The sequence below is a fragment of the Orycteropus afer genome, unplaced genomic scaffold, assembly GCF_000298275.1.
Source record: "Orycteropus afer afer isolate SDZICR_OR568_19922 unplaced genomic scaffold, OryAfe1.0 scaffold00033, whole genome shotgun sequence".
Classification (NCBI taxonomy): domain Eukaryota; kingdom Metazoa; phylum Chordata; class Mammalia; order Tubulidentata; family Orycteropodidae; genus Orycteropus; species Orycteropus afer.
Window position 1 is genome coordinate 4,300,255 of NW_006921620.1, and position 7,892 is coordinate 4,308,146.

Below are 7,892 nucleotides of genomic sequence, written 5' to 3' on the forward strand. Positions count from 1 at the left end.
TTGTTGTTGTTATTTGCCATCAAGTCGCCCCCGACTCATAGCGACCCCTCCTTGGGTTTCCGAGGCAGTATCACTACGGAAGTAGGAAGTTATAAGAAGTATCCATCTTATATCCAAAAAAATAGGTATTGTAGGTAGTTTACAAAATATGGCCTGTATACCATGCAGTAAGATGAAAAATAAGAAGTGGGAATATCTGGTATGTGAAAATCAATTAAAGATAGAAAAAAGATAAAGCAAGAGTAAGTACCTGTAGACATGATTACATTTTCATACAAAAGTATGACAAGAGGATTTGACCTGTATTTTAGAATCTCCAGGGCCTTTTCCCTCTATTTTCTTTCTCTTCTACATTTTATTACTTTTGTGTGCAAACGTTTGTCTTGTTCTTTTCCTCTTTTCATTGGCTTTTCTCATTAAGCTGTTTATCCCTTGCTACTATACCTTCAATTGAGTCATAATAATAGAAGTCTATTCTAAATATTTTGTTTTTATTATATCTCTGTTCTTGGTTCTAGAATCCATTTAACTTTCCATTCCCTTTCACCAAACCAGTATTATTTACTTTTTATATTTATATGGTCTATTATTAATGTTCTGACTCATATTTTTCAATGACTAAATATTTCTTACTCTTTCTTCAAACTATACTCTTGGTAAATATAGTGGACTTTTAATGCTAAATCAATATAAAAATCTTTCAAATATTAACTTATTATTTTGCATTCTTACAGGGAGAAAATTGTAATTAGAAGAAGATGTTTATGTGATGAACAATGGAATTTGTGGTACTGTGCTATGTTTACTTATACGTAGCTCATATTTTATAGAGGCTGTTATTTTATTGCTTTTAAATAAATTTTATATTTTAATATTTTTAAAGAAATTCCTTTATTCTGAAGCTTGCTTATATTTTAGTGGAAATTAATTCAATCATTTTAGTCATTGTTTATTTAAATTTGCTGTTTCCTTTATTTCTTATCTAAAAATTATTGTTGAAATGCAAAGTAATTGAGTTATTTACATTTTTAATAAGATTACCATTGCTTATTTTTGCAGTAATACTTAGTCTTTTTAATTAGTAATACGAATTTAGAAGTCATGCTGTTCATAATTGTACTACTAATGACTGATTTTTGTTGAATGCTTACTGTTTGTGAGGCAGTATTCTAGGCACTTTATATCTATTGTTGCTGTTATGTGCCGTCGAGTCATCCCCGACTCAATTAGTTCATATAATCCTCATAGCAATGCTATGAAGTAGATACCATTTTATTCCTGTTTACAGATAAAATCACTTAATACAGTGATACAAAGAATGTGTTGTAAAGAAATTGATTAGTGGTAAGCATCAAGAAATAGACTTTGGGTTAGTGACTCCATTTATGTATAATTAGCTCTATGATAGAATAAAAACAATGCAGCCGAATTAAGATGACATATTTAAGGCTTCAACTTTTAAAATCTCTCCAGATTTCAGATTTGATGGCTTTAGACCAAATATTTTATATATAAGTCAATATAAATGTATTCTTATAAAATAATATAGATAGTTGAACATTGAAGACATTAATTTGTTGGCAGTGCCACTTTGAGCACTAATTCACAATTTATGATTATTTGTCAGGAGTAGAATAAAGTTTATCTTTGGCTGCTACTTACTAATTGACTTGACCCTAAGAGTTAAAGTACTGATTCAGTCTGCTCAGTCAGTACCCTTGTTTCCCTTGCCCTTTGTCTTTATTTCATACTCCTTATTAGTTCTTGTTTATGGATTACTAGCATGACTGAGTAGAGTTACAGTGTATGTGTAGCACCTTTATAAATTTATAATTCCCAGTCTGAATTGGACTTTTAATGGTTCTTGACAAACTTTAACCTCTTCCTTTCAGCTTCTCTCTTCCTCAGTCCAGGTACAGACAGTCCTCAGTTTATGAATGACCAATTTATAGATAACTTCTACTTGCCCTTTAATGTTATGTAGAGTTTCCTTCACTTTGAAACGATTGAACAAACCCCTTACTTGCAGCAAATTCTTCATTATAATCTCCTTCATTTGCAGCACATGCAGCTTTTAAATCATTGAAAAGGCTTTGAGCATTTTCTTGCACTAAAACCCAAAACCAAACCAGTTGCATCGAGTCACTTCATTCTGACACATAGAATGGCTGAATAAAACCATAAGCACATGGTCTGACTTACCTACAAGTTCTTAAAGACTCAGTTAGGAACAGATCTCATTCGTAACCTAAGGACTACCTATATATTAGCATAGTGGCTAAAGCACTTGACTGCTAACCAGAAGGCTGGCGGTTCAAACCCACCAGCCACTCCTCGGAAGGAAGGTTGGGCAATCCTACTTCCGTAGTGATACTGCCTCGGAAACCCAAGGAGGGGTCGCTATGAGTCAGGGCCGACTCAACGGCACATAACAACAACAACATTATTTTTTTAAACCATCCCTTTTACTTCCATGTCACACATTTTCAAGAGATTTACTTCATAGGAGATCATCAGGTACAATCTCCCTCAACTTCTTTCATCTTTCTAGACCTACCTATGGTAGTGCACATTCATCCTTTCCTTCCCTCTTATCTCAGAAAACCTATTTCTCTTAAAGACCAGTCTATTGTGCACTGAATGCTAGCCTTTTCATTGTACCCTAGAATTTTTTTCTATTAATTATTCCACTGCTTTCCTGTGTCTTTAACTCCATAGTTTTGACTTCTCCCATTCATATAAACATGTTCAAATCCTTTCTCTAGCCTTTTATACACACACACAGAAACATACACACACACCATGCACGCCTCAAGAAAATGCGGTGTCTCCTTATTTCCACTGCCGTTGAGTCGATTTTGACTGATAAGATTTCCAAGGCTGTAAATATTTACAGAAGTAGATTTCTGGAGCGATTGATGAGTTCAAATCACTGACCTGGTTAGCAGCCAAATGCACCACCAGAGCTCCTTCTGTCTTCTTATATTGCATATGTATTATTTTGTTTTATCTTTTTCACATCCTACTGGATTCACATAATTTCAGTAGGAGTAGCCATGTTAAAGTGTAATCCCTTAACCTCTATGATCCTTGGCTATATTTGATTCTTCCAGAGTTAGACACTTAATTCAAGCAGAGCCAGATCTTTCCCTTGGAATTTTGGAACTGGGTAAAATCTCCACTAACTTTTGTGCCTAGACTGTAAAATACAAGGCTCCAGAGCTGTTCTGCTATGTTGCCCAAAGAAGTAGTACAGCTACTCTGCAGAAAGGAGAGAGGTGAATGAAGCAAAACCACAGAGAGAAACAAAAAAGAATCCTGATGATCCCTGGGTCCACATGTTATTGATATCCAGACACATTATTGACCTTGGATTTTGAGATACTATTCTTATATGAAGCCCTTTTAAAAAATTAGTTCAAATTGGATTTCTTTCACTTGAAAGCAAAAAAAGTCCTAACCAATGTGCTCTCTTTTCTTTTACCACCAAATTCCTTGTTGTTGTTAGGTGCCATCAAGTCGTCTCTGACGTATATAGCGACTCTACGCACAGCAGAACGAAACACTGCCAGGTCCTGTTCCAGCCTCAGGATCCTTGCTCTACCTGAGCCCATTGTTGAAGCCACTGTGTCATCCATATGGTTGAGGGCCTTCCTCTTCTTTATTGACCCTCCACTTTACCAAGCATGATATCCTTCTCCAGGGAATGGTTCATCCTGACAACATGACCAAAGTAAATGAGACAAAGTCTGGCCATTTTTGCTTCTAAGGAGCATTCCGGCTGCACTTCTTCCAGGACCAGATGTGTTAGTCCTTTTAGCAGTTCATGGTACTCTTAACATTCTTCTCCAGCACCACAACTCAAAAGCATCAACTCTTCTTTGGTCTTTCTTATTCATTGTCCAGCTCTCACATGCATAAGAGGCAATTGAAAATACCATGGCTTGGGTTAGGCGCACCTAGTCTACAAGGAGACATCTTTGCTCTTCAGCACATGAAAGAGGTCTTGTGCAGCAGATTTGCCCAATACAATAAGCCATCTCATGTCTTAACTGCTGCTTCCATTGGTGTTGATTGTAGAACCAAGTAATATGAAGTCCTTGACAACTTAAATCTTTTCTCCATCCATCGTGAAGCTGCTTATTGGACCAATTGTGAGGATTTTTGTTTTCTTTATATTGAGGTGTAATCCATACTGCAGACTATAGTCTTTAATCTTCATCAGTAAGTGCTTCAAGTGATCCTCACTTTCAGCAAGCAAAGTTCTGTCATCTGCATATCACAGGTTGTTAATGAGTCTTCCTGCAATCTTGATGCCACGTTCTTTATATAATCCAGCTTCTCGGATTATTTGCTTAGCATACAAATTGAATAAGCGTGATGAAAGGATACAGCCTTGACACACTCCCTTCTTGATTTTGAACCATGCAGTATCCCTTTTGCTAAAATGGCAAGGAGGCCACATGTTCCGACCTCCTAGAACCCCACAAGAGGAAGACAGGATTACCAGCAGTAACCCAAGGCCTTTTACTACAAGGCCAGACATGCTGCCTCCCTCCAGCCCTTTCTCCAACCGTTCCTCCCAAAGCACCCACCACCTCTCTCCCGGGTTCGATAATTCACTGCAGTGGCCACACAGAACTCAACAGATTATGGGGTTTATTAGGGAAGCACCAGGCTACAACTCAAGTTTAGGAAGAACGCTCAGTCTCTCTCCCAGCCCACTGTCCCTCAGCCAACAGTCTCTTACAGTCTCTTTCCCAGCAACGCATGTCTCAGGAGCCCATGTCTCTTTCAGCAGCACGTCTTCTTCAACCAGCAGTCAGAGAGAGTTCTGCCTCTAGGAAGCCTCCTTTTGAGCCCGGCAGGGTGATCAAACTAGCCAATCATAGCATCAGAACTCTAAGCACCTGAGAGAGAGAGTGGGCACTTCCCAGAACATTGTTTTGTGCCATTCCCAACAGAAATACTCCAGGTGGACAACTTCAGCAGTCAGGAGCTCCTCAGTTGCTCATAGAAAAAACCACCTTGGAGTTTTCAAAGACTTACGGGTAGAAAAGCCACACTAAGTAATTTACTACAACACACCTTTGTTCTTTTGAACAACAGCTACTGATCTATGTACACATTCCTCATGAGTACAATCAAGTATTCTAGAATTCTCATTCTTCTCATTGTTATCCATTATTTATTATGATCCACACAATTAAATGCTTTTGCATAGTCAGTAAATACAAGTAAACTTCTTTCTGTGTCTTTCTGGTATTCCTTAGAAAAAAATAATTTATATTCACTGTTCTACTCTTTACTTCCTACTCAGTCCTTAATCTAATAAAATCTGACTTCCACCCTTACTAAACCAAAACCTAACCAAATCTATTGCCATTGAGTTGATTCTGACTCATAGTGAACCTATAGGGCAGAATAGAACTGTCCCCCAGAGTTTCCAGGGCTATAAATATTTACAGAATCAGACTGACACATCTTTCTCCTGCAAAGCAGCTGGTGGGTTCCAACTACCAACTAGTAGTTAGCAGCTGAATGCTTAAACACTGTGCCACCAGAGCTCCTTTCTGCCATTATTCCTATGTTTAAATTCCTAATTGCCAGACCCAGAGTCCTATTTTCATTCTTATATTTTAATTTTCTATAGCATTTGACACTGTTTACCAGCTCCTCTTTGATATCTTTATTTTATTCTTAGATACTGCTATTCTTTCTTGATTCTCTTTTTTAACAATTTCTCACCTTTATGTAATGCTTGTTATATCCCAGGCACCATTGTAAACATTTTACAAGTATTACTTCATTTCTTTCTCACAATAATCCTATGAGGAAATATACTGTGACAAGGTCATGTATACACAGCACTATAGTACCACATGATGTAGATATTATTGAGGAAAAGCTTCTAAGAAGAGTAGTAATAATTATACACAGTCCCCCTCATCTCACAGCTTAAGTCAGGTGTAGATAGTATCATGGCCACAGTTCCACTAGAGAGAAACTCTGCCTTTGTTGTACAATATGTATTTATAAAATTGGGGTGGTACAGGGAATATTTGCACAACTATACACCTCGGAAGGAAGATGGGGCTATCTACTTCTATAGTGATACTGCCTCGGAAACCCAAGGAGGGGTCGCTATGAGTCAGGTCCAACTCGAAGACACACAACAACAACATACACCAGTGGAAGATCCATTAGGGAAGAAGTGCCCTTGTTAGAAAGTGGGAACCTCTAGAGGCATATTCCTCTGTTGAGCTTACTCAAACTTGATGATTCAGTTGTCTGCTGTTATTAAAAGGTCAAGAGGGCAGGGAGCTGGGAGCAGAATGAGCCTCCAGGGCCATCGAGATTTGTCTCCCATCAGGCAGGTGCGATTATATATTACCATACTTTTATGGAAGAGGAAATAGGCATGAAAGAGTCAAGTAATTTTCTCAAGGCCATGTAGCTTTATCAGTAAAACAGCTGGGATTTGAACCAAGTATCTGACTCCATAGTCCAGGCTTTTAACTGCTGCACCAAACTGTGTCTTTATATTATTGCCTTTTACTTCTCTCAGCATCCCTTCTTACTCTCCTTGTCTGCCTGCTCCTAAAATATGGAGATTCCCCAGGTTTCTGGCCTTTAACTGCTGTTCTTAAGTATCTGTTCTTAAATAATCTTCTCTAGTCTTACTCCTTCAGTAAGATTTTTATGTTAATAACTGTCAGATCTGTATCCTCATATTTTCCTTGCAACAGACCTATATTTCCAGTTTGCTACCAGGTAATTCCTTGGTATCCTGTAGATTAAAAATAACAACAACAACTTTAACATTACAAACTTTATATTTATTTGTAACATCCAAACTTTACATTTATTTTATTTCTTCAAATTTACTTTTTCTGCTTTCCTTTGATTTCCCTTTCTTGCCTTATTGCCCTGGCTAGGACTCCAAATATGATGTTGAATAGAAGTGGTAATAGAGGACATCCTTGTCTGGTTCCTGTTTGCAGGGGGAATGGTTTCAGTCTCTCTCCATTCAGAATAATGTTGGCTGTTGGTTTTGCATAGATGCCCCCCCCCCTTTTTTTTCCCCCTGCAGTGTTCCCTCTCCTCCCACCCCTGGCAACTATCCTCTCCCACCCTGGCAACCAACAAAGAAAGTTTCCCTCTATATATAAACCTTTCCTTGACCCTCCACAACAATGAGCGAACACTATATTTGTCCTTCTGTGATTGACTTATTTCACTCAGCATAATGTCCTCCAAGATCATCCATATTATGTGGTGTTTTGCAGACCCTACATTATTCTTTAGTTCTGTATAGCATTCCATTATGTGTATGTACCATAGTTTGGTCATCCACTCTTCCGCTGATGGGCGCATAGGTTGTTTCCATCTTTTTGCTATTGTAAATAGTGCTACAAGAAACATGGGTGTGCATGTATCTCTTCCTATCCTGGCTCTCACCTCTCTAGGGTATGTGCCTAGTAATGGAATTGCTGGATCAAATGGTTATCTCCAATTCCAGCTTTCTAAGAAATCACCATACTGCTTTCCACAGTGGTTGTAACAACTCACAGTCCCACTCTCTCCACATCCCTGCCAGCATTTGTTATTTTCTGTCTCGTTGAACCTTGCCATCAATGCTGGAGTGAGGTGGTATCTCATTGTTGTTTTGATTTGCATCTCTCTGATGGCCAATGATTGTGAGCATCTTTTCATGTATTAGCTGGTCACATGAATATCCTCCTTGGTGAAGTGTCTATTCATATCTTCTGCCCAATTTTCAATTGGATTGTTAATTCCTTTGCTGTTGAGGCATTGGAGTTTTCTATAAATCTTAGAGATAAGTCTCTTGCCAGAGATGTAATTATTGGCAAATATGAATTTGTTGCTGT